Source organism: Oncorhynchus mykiss, chromosome 13 (genome assembly GCF_057628025.1).
Source record: "Oncorhynchus mykiss isolate SJ-2025 chromosome 13, ASM5762802v1, whole genome shotgun sequence".
Classification (NCBI taxonomy): Eukaryota; Metazoa; Chordata; class Actinopteri; order Salmoniformes; family Salmonidae; genus Oncorhynchus; species Oncorhynchus mykiss.
The window spans coordinates 58,709,738-58,733,032 of record NC_143034.1 but is presented as its reverse complement, the minus strand read 5'-3'; the positions used below and the strand labels follow the sequence as shown (position 1 = coordinate 58,733,032).

Below are 23,295 nucleotides of genomic sequence, written 5' to 3'. Positions count from 1 at the left end.
TCAGGGTTTTTGGTGGTCTTTCTAAGCCAGAATTCAGACACGGCTAGGACATCCAGGTTGGCAGAGTGTGCTAAAGCAGTGAATAAAATAAACTTAGGAAGGAGGCATCTAATGTTAAGATGCATGAAACCCAGGCTTTTATGGTTACAGAAGTCAACAAATGAGAGCACCTGGGGAATGGGAGTGGAGCAAGGCACTGCAGGGCCTGGAAAAACCTCTACATCACCAGAGGAGGAGTAGGATAAGGGTACAGCTAAAGACTATAAGAACTGGTCATCTAGAACATTCGGAACAGAGTAAAAGGAGCAGGTTTCTGGGCGAGGAAGAATAGATTCAAGGTATAATGTACAGACAAAAGGTATGGTAGGATGTGAATACAGTGGAGATAAACCTATGCATTGAGTGACGATGAGAGAAATATTGTCTCTGGAAACAATTTAAACCAGGTGAGGTCACCACATGTGTGGGAGGTGGAACTAAATGGTTAGCTAAAGAGTGTTGAGCAAGGACAGAGGGTCTACAGTGAAATAAGGCAATAATCACTAAACAAAACAGCAATGGACAAGGCATATTTACATTAGGGAGAGGCATGCGAAGCAGAGTGATCATAGGGGTCCAGTGAGTAGCTCGGCGGGCCGGAGACGGGGCGATTCAGACAGCAAGCGGGCCTTGGGATAGCAAGCTAGCAGAAGGGGGACGCCGCGAAGGAAGAAGTCTGTTGTAGCCCCCTCGTGCTGTTACGTCGGCAGTCCAGTCGTGATGGATCAGCAGGGCTCCGTGTGGTAAAAGGGTCCAGGCCAATTGGCAAAATAGGCATAGTGGCCCTTGAAATTGGCCGATGGACCTATTCAGCTAACAGTCCAATATGCTCTCGACAACTAGCGGGCCGCGGCTAGCAGGCGGGCATTCAGGGGACGTCGCAACGGAGGAGCCAGTTGAAAAACCCTCTCGGGCAGATTACATCCGTAGTCCAGTCGTGATGGATAGGCGGGGCTCCGTGTCAGCAGTAAAAGGGGTCCAGGCCAATTGGCAAAAAAGGTATTGTAGCCCACGGAGTGGCTGATGGACCTCTTCAGCTAGCTGGGAGATGGTGCTAGCAAAGGCTAGCTCCAGGCTAATTGGTTCTTGCTTCAGGACAGAGACGTTAGCCAGGAGTGGCCACTCGGATAGCAGCTAGCTAGTTGCGATGATACAGTTGAAAAGGTTCAGAGCTTGCGGTAGGAAACCAGAGATATGGAAAAAAAGTGATTTGCTCTGGTTTGAGTCGCGCTGTGCAGACTGGCAAGGTTAGCCGATGACTACGACCTAGTTAGCTGGCTAGCTTCTGTTGGGGGTTCCGGTTCAAAATAAAGAAAATAGCAGATCCATCCCACATTGGGTGAGACGGATTGAATGAGAGTATGTTGAAGATGAGGTTAAGAAAAATATATATTTTTAAAATATATGCGAAGAAAAAAGATAAAAAGATATATAAGACGAGGACAAAGACGTCTGACTGCTACGCCATCTTGGAACTGGGGAAAGCCTGGGGCAATATGAATGTTTCTCAGTCATCCCAGGTGAGTTCAGGTAGTCTAACTGACAGTCGAGGCATCCAATCTACCTCGTGGGTCTCTTTCTCACGAGAAAGTTCCAGTGGGAGTTTAGTCTACTCATACAGTGGGGAGAACAAGTATTTGATACACTGCCATTTTCCTACTTACAAACCATGTAGAGGTCTGTAATTTGTTTCATAGGTACACTTCAACTGTGAGAGACAGAATCTAAAACAAAATCAAACAATGTGATATTCTGGATTTTTTAAGTAATTAATCTGCATTTTATTGCATGACATAAGTTTTTGATACATCAGAAAAGCAGAACTTAATATTTGGTACAGAAATCTTTGTTTGCAATTACAGAGATCATACGTTTCCTATAGTTCTTGACCAGGTTTGCACACACTGCAGCAGGGATTTTAGCCCACTCCTCCATACAGACCTTCTCCAGATCCTTCGGGTTTTGGGGCTGTCGCTGGGCAATACGGACTTTCAGCTCCCTCCAAAGATTTTCTATTGGGTTCAGGTCTGGAGACTGGCTAGGCCACTCCAGGACCTTGAGATGCTTCTTACGGAGCCACTCCTTAGCTGCCCTGGCTGTGTGTTTCGGGTCGTTGTCATGCTGGAAGACCCAGCCACGACCCATCTTCAATGCTCTTACTGAGGGAAGGAAGTTGTTGGCCAATATCTCGCGATACATGGCCCCATCCATCCTCCCCTCAATACAGTGCAGTCGTCCCGTCCCCTTCGCAGAAAAGCATCCCCAAAGAATGTTTCCACCTCCATGCTTCACGGTTGAGATGGTGTTCTTGGGGTTGTACTCATCCTTCTTTTTCCTCCAAACACAGCGAGTGGAGTTAAGACCAAAAAGCTCTATTTTTGTCTCATCAGACCACATGACCTTCTCCCATCCCTCCTCTGGATCATCCAGATGGTCATTGGCAAACTTCAGACGGGCCTGGACATGCGCTGGCTTGAGCAGGGGGACCTTGTGTGCGCTGCAGGATTTTAACCCATGACGGCGTAGTGTGTTACTAATGGTTTTCTTTGAGACTGTGGTCCCAGCTCTCTTCAGGTCATTGACCAGGTCCTGCCGTGTAGTTCTGGGCTGATCCCTCACCTTCCTCATGATCATTGATGCCCCACAAGGTGAGATCTTGCATGGAGCCCCAGACTGAGGGTGATTGTCATCTTAAACTTCTTCCATTTTCTAATAATCTCACCAAGCTGCTTGCCTATTGTCCTGTAGCCCATCCCAGCCTTGTGCAGGTCTACAATTTTATCCCTGATGTCCTTACACAGCTCTCTAGTCTTGGCCATTGTGGAGAGGTTGGAGTCTGTTTGATTGAGTGTGTGGACAGGTGTCTTTTATACAGGTAACGAGTTCAAACAGGTGCAGTTAATACAGGTAATGAGTGGAGAACAGGGGGGCTTCTTAAAGAAAAACGAACAGGTCTGTGAGAGCCGGAATTCTTACTGGTTGGTAGGTGATCAAATACTTATGTCATGCAATAAAATGCAAATTAATTACTTAAATCATACAATGTGATTTTCTGGATTTTTGTATTAGAATATGTCTCTCACAGTTGAAGTGTACCTATGATAAAAAATGACAGACCTCTACATGCTTTGGAAGTAAGAAAACCTGCAAAATCGGCAGTGTATCAAATACTTGTTCTCCCCACTGTATGTAGCAGACCAGCCATGATTCCAATCTATCAGCATTCAGAACACTCCATTCTCTCTCTCCTAGAGTTAATATACAGCTGGACAGTAGCTTGTAGGGAGCTTGCAGATTCAACAGTCCACTTCTTAATAAACACAAGTTAATACATACTCTAGTTTGAGAAACATAAATAAAAAGGAACCACATTAAGAAAGCCCTGGGTATATATTGAACATTTGTAGATAGACATAATCCTACACTAGTGCAAGTGTAGTCAATTTGTGTAGTGACGGCCTTCGAGCCCATTCAGGTCAGACCTCGGGGTGGTTTGAGTAAAAAAAATACATGGTCAAGGTTAAAAAACAATCCAGGTCACTCTTGAAATTCTAAAACTAGACAATGTATTGAGAAGTGATAATGGACCTCTACATTTTCAAATAACTGTCCTTTCTCTGGTCCACAAACTGCTTTAGACAAACAAATCAGTCCGGGAAAAACTGCTGAATTTTGGAATCCCGGGGTGGCCCTCAAACCGAAGTTATTGCTCAACCCTGGACTAGTGAGTGTCTAAATACATCCATATCGAATAGTTCAAATTTAGCCTGAACAACATGTCAACATATGGCAGGGACTTAAAGATGCCGGGCCTGCTGTGAAATAGGAGGTCCTGCTGGATGACAAGAGAAGATGGAACCCCTTCTGGAATTCATTACAGCTGGCTACTGCTCTACTCAAGAAAAAAAACATTCATTCTGGAAAAAAAAGCAGACGCATAACGGCTCTCCATTTAAATTCCCTTTCACTTGCAACATGAAAGAGAAACATCAAATACACGGCACCACCCAGCAGCCTCTCCCTCCGGGCCCGCTTCCTGCTGAGAGAAGACACACGCTAGCTCGCGCCGAGCAGCCAGACATCGCCACCACCTGGCCAGGGGGAGGATGTGCAGCCAAGGGAAGTGGGAGGTGAAGTTTATCCACATATCAAAATACGTAGATTCTCGTTACCTTATTTTAACATCACCCCCCCTCCTCCCCCACACCTTCCTTTCCCCCAGCTCTGGCGAAACATCTGACAGAGGGTTAATGACGTCTGCTAATTAGAAGGTCAGGTTGAATTAAAAGCGGCTCGGGTGGTAGAGCGATGAAAGGGAGCGTATTAAAGCAGTGTGTCCAGACCAGATTGATCAGCTGAAGGCTCTGACCCCTAATTGAAAAACACACATGGTACTGACTGAAGGTTCCCCACCAATTAGACAGACAGACCAGTCATAACTGATCACTGAAAAACTCTGCTATTAGAGTATGTATAATTTTCCCTGCATGCTAGCCGGCTGCTGTGTGGTGAGCAATTGAAGTGTGATCTTAGCGCTGATATGATCTAGGAGTCTCACTGAGTCGGGGATAAAAACTGCTCCAAGATCAGTGAGGGTCAAAGGAACAGGTGACATACATGGAGGAATAAAGGGATAACTTGATTTCCAGATACAGGAATCAAAAGGTAACAGGCTAAGGTAACAGAGATTGGCGAGATGATAATGTAGTATGATGGCTACTGTAAATAAAGACAGGAAGAGATACTGGCCTTAAGGGCAAGAGAATACAACATACAGTGGGGCAAAAAAGTATTTAGTCAGCCACCAATTGTGAAAGTTCTCCCACTTAAAAAGATGAGAGAGGCCTGTAATTTTCATCATAGGTACACTTCAACTATGACAGACAAAATTTGGGGGAAAAAATCCAGAAAATCACAATGTAGGATTTTTAATGAATTTATTTGCAAATTATGGTGGAAAATAAGTATTTGGTCACCTACAAACAAGCAATATTTCTGGCTCTCACAGACCTGTAACTTCTTCTTTAAGAGGCTCCTCTGTCCTCCACTCGTTACCTGTATTAATGGCACCTGTTTGAACTTGTTATCAGTATAAAAGACACCTGTCCACAACCTCAAACAGTCACACTCCAAACTCCACTATGGCCAAGACCAAAGAGCTGTCAAAGGACACCAGAAACAAAATTGTAGACCTGCACCAGGCTGGGAAGACTGAATCTGCAATAGGTAAGCAGCTTGGTTTGAAGAAATCAACTGTGGGAGCAATTATTAGGAAATGGAAGACATACAAGACCACTGATAATCTCCCTCGATCTGGGGCTCCACGCAAGATCTCACCCCGTGTGGTCAAAATGATCACAAGAACGGGGAGCAAAAATCCCAGAACCACATGGGGGTCCTAGTGAATGACCTGCAGAGAGCTGGGACCAAAGTAACAAAGCCTACCATCAGTAACACACTACGCCGCCAGGGACTCAAATCCTGCAGTGCCAGACGTGTCCCCCTGCTTAAGTCAGTACATGCCCAGGCCCATCTGAAGTTTGCTAGAGAGCATTTGGATGATCCAGAAGAAGATGATTGGGAGAATGTCATATGGTCAGATGAAACCAAAATATAGCTTTTTGGTAAAAACTCAACTCGTCGTGTTTGGAGGACAAAGAATGCTGAGTTGCATCCAAAGAACACCATACCTACTGTGAAGCATGGGGGTGGAAGCATCATGCTTTGGGGCTGTTTTTCTGCAAAGGGACCAGGAAGACTGATCCATGTAAAGGAAAGAATGAATGGGGCCATGTATAGTGAGATGTGAGTGAAAACCTCCTTCCATCAGCAAGGGCATTGAAGATGAAACGTGGCTGGGTTTTTCAGCATGACAATGATCCCAAACACACCGCCCGGGCAACAAAGGAGTGGCTTCATAAGAAGCATTTCAAGGTCCTGGAGTGGCCTAGTCAAACCTTGTGAAGACTTGCAGAAAACGTTTGACCTCTCATTGCCAACAAAGGGTATATAACAAAGTATTGAGATTAACTTTTGTGATTGACCAAATACTTATTTTCCACCATAATTTGCAAATAAAATCATTAAAAAATCCTACAATGTGATTTTCCGGATTTTTTCCCCCTCATTTTGTCTGTCATAGTTGAAGTGTACCTATGATGAAAATTACAGACCTCTCTCATCTTTTTAAGTAGGAGAACTTGCACAATTGGTGGCTGACTAAATACTTTTTTGCCCCACTGTATAAGGAATGCAGTTACAGGTAGGATTGACGGTTGGAAGAGTAACATACAGCACCTGTATGACAGACATGTAAAGCTCTGACAAAAACCTGTGGTGGTTGTGGTGCATGTAAGGTGAGCTGTGTCTGTCCAGCCAGCTCAGCACAGAGCAGCCCTGATCCCCCAGACACACAAAGACCAGAGGCAAGGAGCGTGTCAGAGCAGAGCCGGGGCTGCAGAGCTGCAGGCAGGAGCGATGGATTAAGAGCCACTCAGACAAAAGCCCTACGAGAACCATGGAGACAGCCCTACTGATACTACACTGCTCAAAAAAATAAAAGGGAACACTAAAATAACACATCCTAGATCTGAATGAATGAAATATTCTTATTAAATACTTTTTTTATTTACATAGTTGAATATGCTGACAACAAAATCACACAGAAATGATCAATGGAAATCAAATTTATCAACCCATGGAGGTCTGGATTTGGAGTCACACTCAAAATTAAAGTGGAAAACCACACTACAGGCTGATCCGACTTTGATGTAATGTCCTTAAAACAAGTCAAAATGAGGCTCAGTAGTGTGTGTGGCCTCCACGTGCATGTATGACCTCCCTACAACGCCTGGGCATGCTCCTGATGAGGTGGCGGATGGTCTCCTGAGGGATCTCCTCCCAGACCTGGACTAAAGCATCCGCCAACTCCTGGACAGTCTGTGGTGCAACGTGGCGTTGGTAGATGGAGCGAGACATGATGTCCCAGATGTGCTCAATTGGATTCAGGTCTGGGGAACGGGCGGGCCAGTCCATAGCATCAATGCCTTCCTCTTGCAGGAACTGTTGACACACTCCAGCCACATGAGGTCTAGCATTGTCTTGCATTAGGAGGAACCCAGGGCCAACCGCACCAGCATATGGTCTCACAAGGGGTCTGAGAGGATCTCATCTCGGTACCTAATGGCAGTCAGGCTACCTCTGGCGAGCACATGGAGGGCTGTGCGGCCCCCCAAAGAAATGCCACCCCACACCATGACCGACCCACCGCCAAACCGGTCATGCTGGAGGATGTTGCAGGCAGCAGAACGTTCTCCACGGCGTCTCCAGACTATCACGTCTGTCACATGTGCTCAGTGTGAACCTGCTTTCATCTGTGAAGAGCACAGGGCGCCAGTGGCGAATTTGCCAATCTTGGTGTTCTCTGGCAAATGCCAAACGTCCTGTACGGTGTTGGGCTGTAAGCACAACCCCCACCTGTGGACGTCGGGCCCTCATGGAGTTTGTTTCTGACCATTTGACAAGACACATGCACATTTGAGGCCTGCTGGAGGTCATTTTATTGGGGGTGTCTTGCTAATTGCCTATAATGTCCACCTGTTGTCTATTCCATTTGCACAACAGCATGTGAAATGTATTGTCAATCAGTGTTGCTTCCTAAGTGGACAGTTTGATTTCACAGAAGTGTGATTGACTTGGAGTTACACTGTGTTGTTTAAGTGTTCCCTTTATTTTTTTGAGCAGTGTATATCATTATCTGGCTCCATATCACAGACTCCCTACCCAGAGATCTCCACCTTTGTCTCCCCTCAGTATACCTCCAACTCAACCCCCTTTCTCTGTCTTTCTATAGCCCCAGAAGGTTGACATGGCATTAAACCTAGATCTCACGCTCTCCCCTTCTTTGGCTCCATCACATCTTATATCCCAACCCTCTCCCCTCCCTGCTTCCCCTCAAAGCTGGCCAGCTGCCATGTGACCTAGTCCCCTCTCATTACATCACAGGTCTGAAGCCTTGCTCACAGTTCCAGTAGGATCAATTAGAGCTACACTCACAACAGAACACCTGTGTGCAATTGTAAGGGCAGACAAATAAACACAGTTGTAAGCTCACAAACAGTCACATAGGCACAGTCAAACACCACATGTAAGTAGAACTTTTTCCAAAATTACAGGATTTCATGACAAATGAGCTTTAGGAGCCCTTAACACGCCAACCTTCTCCTGATTAAAGATGACAGCGGCCATAGAAGCACGCTGAACAGACATAACAGTAGACCGTAGCTATATATCCATCTCCTGCACATCAAGTTGCCAGGAGGGATTGTGTATAAACCAATACACTACAGAGCTAATAGTAATGCTGCTTTAACCTTTGCCTTGCCGCATTCTGCTGTTTTCCCACTCCCCCTATTTATTTATCTAACCTAAAGAAATACTTGGAGTTAGAGTTCTTCTAACCTATGAAGCGAAGCTGGGAGGAAGAGGGGGGAGGCTGGTGTGATACCTTACTCGTAATTATGTGATTTATAATGAAAATGCAAATTAAGTGAGAGGGAGTCTCTCTTCGCCTTGTTTAAATGTTTTCATTTTTTCTCCATCGTTCCATTAGTCTCCAACAGAGGAGCATGAAAGGCTGCTGATTGCCATAACATGGCATTAACCACATTTTAGATGGATGGTGCAACTCGCTATTGGTGGTTAAGGAAACAACTCTGGTGATCAATTTCTCTTTCCCCTCACAGTGACCTTCTTGGTATCTGGTACTCCATTGTTAGAGACCGGCCAAGAGAGAAACATGGTGAAAAATATGAAGAAAGAGAAACTGCCAAAAACAAAAAAATATCAAAATAAACAGAAAACCTCGCACACGTATTCACTCACGCAGCTAACACACAAAAAAAGTCACAGATTACCTAAATGGGATGAGCCCAATTCAAAAGTAAAACTTAACATGGACCATAAGGCTCATACCATCAGGAAAAATCCCCAAAGCCGATCTACTGTATTCTCTCATTGACCTGTGCACTTCTCTCAGCAAAGTCTACAAACCACGCTCCTATCATCTGGAGGCCCGTGTTCATATCTGTGAAAGCAATAATTACACCTAGAAGAGGCGTAAATATAGATGTAACTATCTGTAAATGTGAAGCGACACTTGACTTCCACACTTGACTTCCAAGCAATCAGTAAGGTAAGAAGAGCGCTTTCAGACAGACAGTGGGGACCCCCAAGACTCTCCCCCTTCGACCATAAAAAGTGTCTCAATGTGGACCCAAATCTCCTTTGAATTTAAAACTGCAACCTGATAAACAACCCAGAGAGATACTCTAAAATGCTCTAAAAGTGTTATAATTCAAAGGAGAGCATGAGAGAAAAAGCAAACAAAAAGAGAATTAGATCATGTTTTTGAAGTAGACGTCCTTCAGTTTGACTTTACCAGGTAACACACTTTCGTCTCCATTTTCCACATCAAGTGGATTTCAAAACACATTTGAGGACCAGAGAGCTTGGTAATTAGCAGTTATTGCTCATAAAGGGACCAAAAACTAAGCCTGTCTTAAGCTCCATTTCTCCATACCTTCCAGGTGTCTCTTCAGATTCCTCTCCTCTCGCAAATCATGTTGCCTGGAAACAATCAATGTGCCTAAATGTTTTATTTTTAACATATGTCTGGCAGCTTTGGTCAGCATTCGGCCTATTTTCTGTTCTTGAAATACAACATTTTTGTGACCGTTCTTCCTGCCCCTGACAACTTGACTGGTCTATACTGACAGATATGAGAGCTAAGACAGACTTATTAGATTTAGATCTATATTAGATTTATGGTCTAATATAGAAGTCTACATTACATAAAATGTATACTATAAATGCAGTTTACTTAGAGGCCTAACACAAGGTCTTATCTAGTCTCGCTCCACAATCCTCAGTTCTGTCATGACTACACATGAAGATCACAATGGGTCAGATCAACTTGGCAATGGTTGAGGGGGGAGACTTCTGACACCTCACACCGGTCGTAAATCAAGCAGGAGAGAACTCTCTCTGGGTCTCTAGTATTGGGATCGGAATGTCTGTCTACAAAAGACTTTTGCCAGCCAAAAACTCTAACGTCCAAAAAGTGAACATTGGAACAAATGTGGGAAATGGTCAAAGTGTAGATGTGGAAAACGAATGTATATTGTGTCATTAAAAACGTTAAATGAAAATAGTTTACCTCAATCTGATGTGAACATAATGAAATGCTTAAACAATTTTTTGTTAAGATAGGAATGTGGTGTTAGTTTTCTAACAAGATCATAGTTTTGATGACACTTTGCACCAGTAAGTAGCCACGCCCCGAGGGAGCTCATAGATCGTGTCAGGATAATGGAACGCCCCTTTTCACCAGAGTATAAAAAGGACGAGTTAAGAATTAACATATCAGACCAGAAAAGCATGGAGCGTTAGCTACATGTGGGAAATGGTTGAAATATTGAACCAACACGAGGTGAAGAAAAACTCTCCTTCTGTGGTCCACACGTTGAAATGGTTATAAACTCAAACTCAACACGAGGTGATGAAAATTAACTTACCAGACCAGGACACCGCAAGTCTGAAGCTACGCATGTAAAGTGAGTTTGGAACTTTGACTATCCACCAGAGGTAGAAACGAGAAAATCCTCTCAGATAATCACTAGTACAGCTAAGCAGCTGCTCTTATGAAACAGCCCATTGGAGACCGGACAACTAAGGAAATTGTGACCTCTGGTGGACAATCAGAGCGTGTACAAGTTGCCAACAGGAAAGGCTAACAAAACCCCTTTTCAATAAGGTTTGTTTCACAAGAGAAGGATGACAAACGACGGCATTCAGACTAGAGGTCGACCGATTTATCGGAACTTATTTCAAGTTTTCATAACAATCGGAAATCTGAATTTTTGGGCGCCGATTTGCTCATTTTTTAAAACTATTTGTATTGATTTTTGTAGTTTAAAAAAAATACCTTTATTTAACTAGGCAAGTCAGTTAAGAACACATTCTTATTTTCAATGACGGCCTAGGAACTGTGGGTTAACTGCCTTGATCAGGGGCAGAACGACAGATTTTCACCTTGTCAGCTCAGGGGATTCAATCTTGCAACCTTACAGTTAACTAGTCCAACGCAATAACGACCTGCCTCACTCTCGTTGCACTCCACAAGGAGACTGCCTGTTACACGAATGCAGTAAGCCAAGGTAAGCTGCTAGCTAGCATTAAACTTATCTTATAAAAAACAATCAATCATAATCACTAGTTAACTACACATGGTTGATGATATTACTAGATATTATCTAGCGTGTCCTATAATTTGACTGAGCATACGAGCATACAAGTATCTAAGTATCTGACTGAGCGGTGGTAGGCAGAAGCAGGCGCATAAACATTCATTCAAACAGCACTTTCGTGCGTTTTGACTGTAGCTCTTCGTTGTGCGTCAAGCATTGCGCGGTTTAGGACTTCAAGCCTATCAACTCCCGAGATGAGGCCGGTGTAACCGAAGTGAAATGGCTAGCTAGATAGCGAGTGCTAATAGTTTTCAAACGTCACTCGCTCTGAGCCTTCTAGTAGTTGTTCCCCTTGCTCTGCATGGGTAACGCTGCTTCGATGGTGGCTGTTGTCGTTGTGTTGCTGGTCCGAGCCCAGGGAGGTGCGAGGAGAGGGACGGAAGCTATACTGTTACACTGGCAATACTAAAGTGCCTATAAGAACATCTAATAGTAGTGGGAAAAGTAGATAGAGATGGTGCTTGAGAGGTTAGGAGATGAATGGGGGACGAGTTGGAGTTGATGAAATTATGTGAAGGAGAAGGGGGGCTGTGTTTATCTGAATGTGTTTTTGTGTAAACATTACCAGAGATTAGGCTTGGACTCATCAGTCCTCACTCATTATTATCTGACTCCCACACACGCAGTACTCGCGCACACACAATTGTCTCTTGGTTTAATCCATTTGAATTCAATCAATTTTTGACAGCATCCCTTTTGATTTAAGCAAAACTTTCCATTGATGTTTGCTCATGGAAGAAAGGGCCAGAAAGTGACTTTTTGGACCTGATTGCCAAAACATTCAGGAGATAGGTGCTCAAAGTTAATCCACTTTGTATACCATACCATGAGACTAGAGGTCGACCGATTAACCGGAATGGCCGATTTAATTAGGGCCGATTTTCAAGTTTTCATAACAATCGGAAATTGGTATTTTTGGGCGCCGATTTGCCGAATAATTATTAATATTATTATAATATTTTTTTTTTTAACCTTTATTTAACTGGGCAAGTCAGTTAAGAACACATTCTTATTTTCAATGACTGCCTAGGAACGGTGGGTTAACTGCCTCGTTCAGGGGCAGAACGACAGATTTTCACCGTGTCAGCTCGGGGGATCCAATCTTGCAACCTTACAGTTAACTAGTCCAACACAATAACGACCTGCCTCTCTCTCGTTGCACTCCACAAGGAGACTGGCTGTTACGTGAATGCAGTAAGCCAAGGTAAGTTGCTAGCTAGCATTAAACTTATCTTATAAAAAACAATCAATCATAATCACTAGTTAACTACACATGGTTGATGATATTACTAGATATTATCTAGCGTGTCCTGCATTGCATATAATCTGACTGAGAATACAAGCATACATGTATCTAAGTATCTGACTGAGCGGTGGTAGGCAGAAGCAGGCGCGTAAACATGGATTCAAACAGCACTTTAGTGCATTTTGCCAGTAGCTCTTCGTTGTGTGTCAAGCATTGCGCTGTTTATGACTTCAAGCCTATCAACTCCCGAGATGAGGCTGGTGTAACCGAAGTGAAATGGCTAGCTAGTTAGCGTGCGCTAATAACGTTTCAAACTTCACTCGCTCTGAGCCTTGGGGTGGTTGTTTCCCTTGCTCTGCATGGGTAACGCTGCTTTGATGTGGTGGCTGTTGTCGTTGTGTTGCTGGTTCGAGCCCAGGGAGGTGCGAGGAGAGGGACGGAAGCTGTACTGTTACACTGGCAATACTAAAGTGCCTATAAGAACATCTAATAATCAAAGGTTAATGAAATACAAATGGTATAGACAGAAATAGTCCTATAATAACTACAAAGCACTTAAAACTTCTTACCTGGGAATATTGAAGACACATGTTAAAAAAGGAACCACCAGCTTTCATATGTTCCCATGTTCTGAGCAAGGAACTTAAACGTTAGCTTTCTTACATGGCACATATTGCACTTTTACTTTCTTCTCCAACACTTTGTTTTTGCATTATTTAAACCAAATTGAACAGGTTTCATTATTTATGAGGCTAAATTGATTTCATTGATGTATTATATTAAGTTAAAATAAGTGTTCATTCAGTATTGTTGTAATTGTCATTATTATAAATAAATACTTTAAAAAATATATTTAAAAAATTGTCTGATTAAATTGGTATCGGCTTTTTTTGGTCTTCCAATAATCGGTATCGGCGTTGAAAAATCATATTCGGTCGACCTCTACACCAGAGAGCCACCAGAGAGAGCCACCAGAGAGAGCCACCAGAGAGAGCCACCAGAGAGAGCGTGGGTCTACTCAGGTCCACCGCTGCATAGAGAAACAGAAAGACAAGGGGGCGAGCATTTTGAGCTGAGGACAGGCTTTTTTCTTCTCATTAAAAATGGAAACCTGTCATTTCTAAATGTACTCCCTAACACACACAGACACGGCTGACAGTGAGGGTCAGACACCAAGGCCCAGACCACCCACTGCCCACCTGCCTCTCCACAAGGCATCTCACAGAGAGAGACTAAACTACTTTAGGAGCAATATACAGTCATGGAAGAATGTGAACACCTATAATTCCAATCGCCACCAGCATATCAGCTTCAAAAACACATACTTCAGCAGAGCCAATTAAGATCAACCCCTCTCTTAAGTTGTCATACTGGTGTGCTGAGACACTGCGATCAAGGGCAAACGCCTGCCACAGGGAGATAACGGAGTACAGCCATCACCCCATCTCTGAAGAGTCTCCCTCATTTCTAACAGAGAGAACACAGCCTCCCTTCCTGCCCCTCCCAGGAGAACATGTGCCTCCCCCCACACACAATGAGACTAAGCAGGACCATTCAACAGCACAAACCCCCTGTGGAATAGGCATGTCAGCCCACTGTAGTACACAATCGCCAGAGCTGTGTCTAGTAATGGAGATAGAAGGGCTAGTCAGATGATGGAGGGTCCAAGTGAATGGCAATACATGGACAGAGACGATACAACAACAAGTAACATGGACAACAGCCTTTTTCTTGGTCATTTTTGGACGAACACTCAACACAGTAGACAAGCAGAAAGGAAGGAGGGAGAGAAGAGAGAGAGAGGGAGGGGTTACAGATGGAGGTAAAGAAGGAAAAGCTGTGCTCTCCCTCTTTCCGTCTTCTCGTGTTGCTCTTTTCAACTTGCGGAAAGGAGGGGAAGGCAGCAGCACTAATAAGTTCAGCTCTATCCGTCTGCTGCTCGCCATGCAACAGGGGCTAGTCTTCTGGTGCCCCGACGTCACTCTGCTTCCCAATTACCACATTTACACACTGCACCTCATACCGCACGCACGCACACACTCCTTCCCTCATTTACATTTCTGCAGCGCTATTTTAAATGCTTTACGTACTTCCATCTCACCTTTCTACATGTATATTATCCATACATGAATTAAACAGTGAGTTAGTTATACAGTGAATGCTGAGAATGAGCAGCTCCTCTCTGTGGAAGGTGACGAAGCAGTGAATGAAGACTAACAGAGATGCCACCACCTGTAGCTGTGGCCAAACTGTTTATTTTTAAAGCCCTGCGGTTGTGATGAAGTGTTGAGATTACGCTGAGTGTTGAGTACATCTAGACACCAGACACCTTGGTGTGTGTGTGTGTGTGGTGGCTGGCCTCTAAATGCCACCGCGTCTAGTCAGTACTCAGACCCAACCCAGTCTTGACTCAGGACTGGGACTGAGACAAATATACAGAATTGTAAAGCTTTGCAACTTTTGCAACCTGATTCCAGACCACTTCGCCATCTCAGTGATGCATGTTGTCGACCTAACATCCAGTCTGATCCAGGATCAGTGTATTATCTGGCCACAGAGCACTGTGCAAAGCTGCCTGGCAGGCAACAGGCATCACATCCACCCAGCCAGAGTCTATTAAGATAAGATCCAAACAATAACAGTGCTGTAAGTGGCTGTCCCCACCTCGTACCTCACCCTCCCCGTCTGACCTTTCCTAATTCAAGTTCAGGTTAAGTGTACCTGTGCTCGCTGCCTCTCAATATGTTCTCTCAGGGAGGCCTTTTGGTGAGTCATCAGATAGCGCCGGCTGCAGCAGTATTCTCTGAGGTTGGAAATGCCAGGCAGATAAGGCTGCTCTGGTGTTAGGTGTGCACAGATGCGCACGCACGCACAGTGCCGGGTGACATTTTAAAAGTCCTCACTGCTTCTCAGAGCACACCAGTTTAGTTTAACATTACCCATTCTCCTCACTGCAGCTTATCCTCAACATAATACTCCAGCCATCACTCTCAGCAGCCAGACCCTTTAATCTTCCAGTCCATCCTGTCAGTCTGTGCCGGAGTTAACTTTCCCCCAGCCACACCTCTCACAGATTAACACACTAATGGTCATTAGAGTCTGGCACATTCCAATCTCTACCCGGCCAGTCAAACTCACCACCGAGACTGATTCAGTTCCCACAGACTCATGGTGACAACACCAGACAATGACGCGGAGAGAGTGATGGAGTGAGAAAGTTCCCACACAAAGGAAACAATTCACAAACCGGTAAACGTAAACAGCACATCACAGAGCAAGTACCTGTAGATGCTTAAGGGAAGGTGTGGCTGGGAAAATAGGCAGAAGTGAGGAAAGGAAAGAAGGAAAGAGGGATAGACAGGGTGGTAGAGGAGCTGATCACAGTTGGATTGTGGCCCTTCGGGAGGAGAAATAGAAATAAAACCTAATCATTAAGCAACTCCACACAAGCAGCCTGTTTGAGACTGGGGGAGCCACCGGCAGAACAGCTGCAGGGTTGCCGCAGCAACAGGAATTAGAACCAGGAGGCCGAATGTGAGACAGAAACCAGGTGAAAGAGAAGAGAGTGATTGAAAGAGTGAAAGAAAGTGAGAGTGAAATAAAGGCAGAGGAATCAAACACCTTCCCAGGTTGCCAAGCGACAGGCGATGCCAGTCAGTGAATGTAGAGCACAGTTGATCAGTTGAAAGTTGGCCGCTGGGCGGTAATACGTCCCAAAATAATTACTGTGAAAAGACCTTTAAACCTCTTGAAGCTAGGGGGCACTATTTTCATTTTTGGAAAAATAACATGCCCAAAGTAAACGGCCTATTTCTCAGGACAAGATGCTAGAATATGCATATAATTGACAGCTTAGGATAGAAAACACTCTAAAGTTAAAAAAAAAAAAAATGTTAAAATATTGTCTGTGAGTATAACAGAACTGATATTGCAGGCGAAACCCTGAGGAAAATCCAATCAGGAAGTGCCTCTTATTTTGGAACCCTTCTGTTCCTATGCATGCCTATCCTCCATTTAAAGGGATATCAACCAGATTCCTTTTTCTACGTCTTCTCTAAGGTGTCTACAGTAGTTTCACGCCTTTATGTTGAAGAATGAGCGTAAACGACCACATTGCGTAAGTGGCCAGCTGATGGCTCTCAGTGATTCTTATGCAAAAGAACACCTTGAGGGTTGATTATAAAAAATGTTTGCCATGTTTCTGTCGATATTATGGATATAATTCGGCGTTGTCGTGACCGCTATTTCCGGTGGATTTCTGAACATAACGTGACAAACAAACGGAGGTATTTGCGTGTAAAAATAATCTTTATGGAACAAAAGGAACATTTGCTGTCTAACCGTGAGTCTCGTCAGTGAAAACATCCGAAGATCAAAGGTAAACGGTTAATTTGATTGCTTTTCTGATTTTCGTGACCAAGCTTCCTGCTGCTAGCTGGACATAATGCTATGCTAGGCTATCGATAAACTTACAAACGCTTGTCTTGCTATCGCTGTAAAGCATAATTTCAAAATCTGAGACGACAGGGTGATTAACAAAAGGCTAAGCTGTGTTTCACTATTTTTCACTTGTGATTTCATGAATATGAATATTTTCTAGTAAGATTATTTGACCGTTGCGCTATGCTAATTCGTGTAGTTGCTGACAATTTTAATTAAAACCTCTTGGAACTACCCATCCCGGATCCGGGAGAATTGTAACGTCAATTAAGTAGCGTCAATTACCTGGAGCAGCTGTGAGGGAGGGGGACAGGGGATGGAGCCACTGACCGAGGAGCGGATGAGGTGAGGTGGAAGGGGGCTGGGGTATGAGAGAAACCCAGTGACAGGTCCTCTAAAGCCCTGAACTAATTACTCTGTCTCCATAAAGAGACACTGGTCTCTGATCACTGCCCCGCACATCACTCATACACACAACAGCATGCACGAGGGCCTTCACAAACAATAAGCACACAGAACTATTTTAACATACATACTTGTAATTTAATCTGAGAAAAACCGTGTGGGCGATGGTCAATTTCTACATAACGGATTCTGTTCACCTTTTGTTCCACCTAGAGGGTTGTTTCAGATCATATTTCACGATTTGTTAAGTTGACTCGAACCTCTACAAACACTTTTTCATAAAAATCCTCCGTTCTCTCCAGTTTACAGTTCTGTCACAGGTCATTTACAGTTACAATATCCTCCCCTCCCTCATCTCTCACACCAACACTGATAATTATTCCCCTTTTCACACCTGAAAGTCCTTTATTAGAAATGAAGTGTTACTTTAGCTTTTTGAAGACAGACATCTGAATCATCTATTGAATGATTCAATGCTGCCACCTACATCTAATTGTGCTGTCTTTGCATCCACCCTCTTTCCTCTGGTTTGTCTCTTTGTCCTCTTTCATTTCTTTGCGTCATTCATTTATTCAAACCCTAAATCTCACACCTTCTCCCATCTAAAAGTAACCTTCATCTGTCAAAAAAATTCTCCCACAACTAGTTATTTTTTTCTCTCTCAACATTTCACTCAGTCTCTTCAAACCAGCCACCAGTCACTGCCCCACCCAAAATCACCCATCTTCCCTGTGTTGGTACACCCCCCCCCCCCCCCTCACCCCTTATCTCCAACCCAGTTGGTACTCACCCAGATCAAAGTCCCTCAAACATCTGTGCTCCTGGCTGATGCCATGGCTGGGCCAGCTGGGCCCTCTGTCTGTCAGTCTGGGAGCAGTCCTCTATCTGTAAGTCTGTCTGTCTGCGTCTCTGGCTGTGTCCCTCTGTTTGCCTGGGCCTCCTGTCCGGCTGCAGAGAAGGAGAACACAAACAAGAGATTGCGACGAGTCTCAGAGCGAGTGACGTTTGAAACACTATTAGCGCGCACCCCGCTAACTAGCTAGCCATTTAACATCACATCGTTACACCAGTCTAATCTCGGGAGTTGATGGGCTTGAATGCATAAACAGCAGAGCTGCTGGCAAAACACACGAAAGTGCTGTTTGAATGAATGCTTATGAGCCTGCTGGTGCCTACCATCGCTCAGTCAGACTGCTCCATCAAATCATAGACTTAATTATAACATAATAACACACAGAAATACGAGCCTTAGGTCATTAATATGGTCGAATCCGGAAACTATCATCTCGAAAATAAAACGTTTATTCTTTCAGTGAAATACGGAACCATTCCATATTTTATCTAATGGGTGGCATCCATTAGTCTAAATATCCCTATTACATTGTACAACCTTCAATGTTATGTCATAATTACGTAACATTCTGGCAAATTCGTTCGCAATGAGCCAGGCGGCCCAAACTGTTGCATATACCCTGACTCGTGTGCAATGAACGCAAGTGACACAATTTCACCTGGTTAATATTGCCTGCTAACCTGGATTTCTTTTAGCTAAATATGCAGGTTTAAAATATATACTTCTGTGTATTCATTTTAAGAAAGGCATTGATGTTTATGGTTAGGTACACGTTGGAGCAACGACAGTCCTTTTTCGCAAATGCGCACCGCATCGATTATATGCAACGCAAGACACGCTAGATAAACTAGTAATATCATCAACCATGTGTAGTTATAACTAGTGATTATGATTGTTTGTTTTTTATAAGATAAGTTTAATGTTAGCTAGCAACTTACCTTGGCTTCTTACTGCATTCGCATAACAGGCGGGGTCCTCGTGAGGCAGGTGGTTAGAGCGTTGGACTAGTTAACCGTAAGGTTGCAAGATTGAATCCCTGAGCTGACAAGGTAAAAATCTGTCGTTCAGCCCCTGAACAACGCAGTTAACCCACCGTTCCTAGGCAGTCATTGAAAATAAGAACGTGTTCTTAACTGACTTGCCCAGTTAAATAAAGATTAAAGAAAAGTGTAAAAGAAAAAGAAAAAAGAAAAAAAATTACGATTTCCGATTGTTATGAAAACTTGAAATAGGCCCAAATTAGTCGGCCATTCCAATTAATCAGTCGTGGTCCAATCTGAAAGGACTCAGGTACCTCTACTTAATAATACTTTTGTGAATGTGTAAGTTTAGCAAGGAAAGTCCAGCCAGACAGTACAAAGTAGGGCCCTAGTAGTTCAATCAGAAGACGATCTCAGTGAGACTCCAATAACAGTGCTGTCTGTCTGGCCTCTCTCTCTCCCTGGCTGAACAGTTCGAGTCTCTGGTGTAGGAGAAGTCTGTCTGTCTCCTTCCCTCGCCCTCTGTCGACATGGCTGAGGTGGCCCTGTCTCCCCCATGGAGGAGCAGGATTCATTTAGTGAGGTGTCTGATTTGAGGTAAAACCAGACCGATGCCACAAAGCAGAATTATTAAAACACTTCATTATGTCTAGTAGGGATGCACAATAAAATCGGTGAGCATATTGGAAAGGGACAATATTAGAAACAAATGCCAACATCGGCCCGAGGTCTTACGCCAATATGCAAAACCGATGTTAAAGCTGACGTGCATACCTACATAACGTAGGCGTAATGACGTCACGAAAAATACAGCGCTACACAGAACAAAAGCAGAAAAATACGAAGCGCACTCTTCCAACAACCAAACAAGTTCAAGTCCAGCAGTCAATTGAAAGAGTAAGAAAATGTCAGCGAGACAACTCAAAGGCAAAATCCATTAAGGCCAAGATAAAGGAATTCATTGCCCTTGACAATCAACCCTTCTCTGTTGTGGATGTTGGCTTTCCCCGACTGGTCAAGCCCCGGTACACACTATTTTTCAGATGTTGCCCTACCGGAGTTACACAGTATTGTTGAGACGTACATCTATGAGCTCACTGCTATTAGCTTCACGACTGACATTTGGACCAGCGATGTCAGCCCCGTGAGCATGCTGAGTTTGACAACACAGTGGGTCGACGAGGATTTCGTACTGAGGAAGGCCGTATTGCATGCTCAAGAATGTGCTGGTTCTCATACCGCTGCTGCCATTTCAATGGCATTTGAGAACATGTTTGAAACATGAACACACTCCTAGCGCTATTCGAACAACTAACTGGAGAAATAAGCTAATCAACAGCGTCTGCAGCAGACGTGATACCCTCTGTCATGGCATTGAAACGCCTGCTCAACAAAACTGCCGACAGACTGGGGGGTTAAAACTTACAAAAGTACTCGAGGCTGTGAACAAGCAATTCAGTGGCATTCTCTGAGCCTCTACTGTGTCACCATCAATCTCGATGCTAGGTACAAGGACCGCTACTTCGATGCAGACAGGGAACAGGGTTACGTGAAATGTTACATACACAGCTGGGCAAGATGGAAACGGACACAGTGTCAGTGTGTACCGAGGAAGAGAGGCATCGGACAGACAGATCAGAAACTTAACTGCTTGACATGTATGATGAATTCCTGGTTGATCCCCAATGAGCCATCACATCTCCCAAAAATATTTTCAGTTTATTATTCCTTGCCCACGAACATTCGACCACCCATCAGAGATGATTGCAAAACAGTCTGCTTTCTCTCTCATTTGCTTGACCTTCCCTTGAACTCTGTTGAACTATGCATCCAGAAAATGAGTAGATAAAGCATGTCTGGTTGGATGGGTGTACGCTGGGCAAAGAACATTCAGAAATTGCCTGTGAGGATCAGAGGTGAACCAGTTGCATACACAGCTCGAGCAAGACATTCATCACCATTTCTCTGACTACGTTCCTCCATTGAGTCAAAAAAACATCTGATTCCAGGAGGATCGTGAGCTGTTGCTATCGATAAGGTCTGATTCATCATTTTCACCTCGAATAGAAATAGAGGGACTTTTGTCAGAGGTTGCTTGTTGTGAGCGCTGAGGGAACTTTATGCACTTGGCCAGATGATTATGCATCTTTGTTGCATTCTTCACATTATTTGCAAATGTACACAGCTTTCTACATTAGCTGCAGTGAAATGTCTCTACACATCAGATAGTGCCCGTGGCATTTTCCTGTAAAGATTAGAAAAAAGGGAGAGAAAAAAAATACAATTCCATGTACAGATAAATAGTTAAGCAGTTAGATACTCTCAGAAAAGTCCTAAAGGATGGAAACAGGTGCATTAACACTCCTCAGTTAGCCGGCTCCAGCAAGCAAAAATCCACATGGTAGCAAATACTAACTAGCAGAAATTGTTAACAAGTTAGAAATTATTTAAACACACTTTGCTGTAGGCTACTATTTACTAGTTAACAAAAAAAAAACATGTCATAAAATATATTCACCCCACCCAGTACTGTAATCAAAACTTACCAGAAATCATGTAGTCCTTGGCTCAGACAGTGTAGTATTGTGGGCTCAATAGCATCTCATTAGTGTGCAAGATCTTGAGAATCAGCTGTACATGTGATGGAAGAATGAACTGTGCATGCAGAGGGTTGCAATTCCATTGAACTGGGGATAGTTTAATCAAAATCCCACAAAAAAAGGTTCACTGTTATAAGCTAACTTTTTCGATGAATTTAAGCAAAATTCCCCAAATTCCAAAGCTTAACTTCCCATGTAAAATTTCTGGGAGAAATTCTGGAAATTTACCGGAAAGTTCGACCCTTTGCGACCCTAATCAGACACCTTATTGATAGCAACAGCTCACGGTCTTCCTGGAATCAGAAGTTTTTTTTACTCAATGGAGGAACATAGTCAGAGAAATGGTGATGAATGTCTTGCTCGAGCTATGTATGCATCTGGTTAACCTCTGATGCTCACAGGCAATGTGTATTGGAAGAGATTTCTGAATATTCTTCACCCAGCATACACCCCTCCAACCAGACATGCTTTATCTACTCATTTGCTGGATAAATAGTTCAACAGAGTTCAAGTGAAGGTCAAGCAAATCATAGAGAAAGCAGACTGCATTGCAATCATCTACGATGGGTGGTTGAATGTTCGTGGGCAAGGAATAATTAACTACATCATCTCAACCAGTATTCTACAAGAGCACAGACATAAGGGACAACAGACACACTGGTCTCGACATTGCAGATGAGCTGAAGGCAGTCATCAATGACCTTGAACCACAGAAGGTATTTGCTCTGGTGACAGACAATGCTGCAAACATGAAGGCAGCTTGGTCTAAAGTGGAGGAGTCCTACCCTCACATCACACCCATTGGCTGTGCTGCTCATGAATTGAATCTGCTCTTCAAGGACATCATGGTACTGAAAACAATCTACAAGAGAGCCAAGGAAATGGTTAGTATGTGAAGGGTCATGAAGTTATAGCAGCAATCAACCTCACCAAGCAAAGTGAGAAGAATAAGAGCACCACATTGAAGCCGCCCAGCAACACCGGACTTTGGGATGGAGACACAATATGGCAGTCGTGCCAACATATCTCATCAGCCACCTGGTGGAAGGGACTTAGGGATAAGAGCCTCAGATCCACTGTTGCCTCCATCATCCTCCAAATCCCACCAACATCAGCCGCCTCAGAGCGCAACTGGACCTTGTTTGGGAGCACATACCAAAGCACGCAACAGGCTGACCAATACAAGGGTTGAAAAATTGGTGGCCATCTGGGCAAATTTGAGGCTTTTTGAACCGCACAACGAGCCATCCTCAACAAGGTTGGAAAGTGACAGTGAAGATGAGGCCTCAGAGTCTGATGTTCAAGAGGTGGACATTGAGGAGGTCTAGGGAGAAGACATGGACGCCTGAGGGGAAGACATCTAAAGCTTAAGTTTCTAGACTATCATTTTACCTATGTTGAATATGTTTTTGGAAGTGATGGATCA

General features: G+C 43.9%; 1 protein-coding gene across 2 annotated transcripts in view; it reads right to left on the bottom strand.

Moving 5' to 3' along the window:
* Positions 1–23,295, bottom strand: part of LOC110486697 (speckle-type POZ protein) — a 103,413-nt gene that overhangs the window by 60,003 nt on the left and 20,115 nt on the right. The window contains exons 1-2 of one of the 2 annotated variants that reach the window (XM_090196984.1): positions 19,228–21,932; positions 18,227–18,384 (exon numbers count right to left, since the gene is read on the bottom strand). The gene's annotated coding sequence lies outside the window, so the exon portion shown is untranslated. Of the gene's footprint in view, positions 1–18,226; positions 18,385–19,227; positions 21,933–23,295 lie in introns of those variants that run through there. The other variant, XM_021558476.3, reaches the window with a different exon arrangement.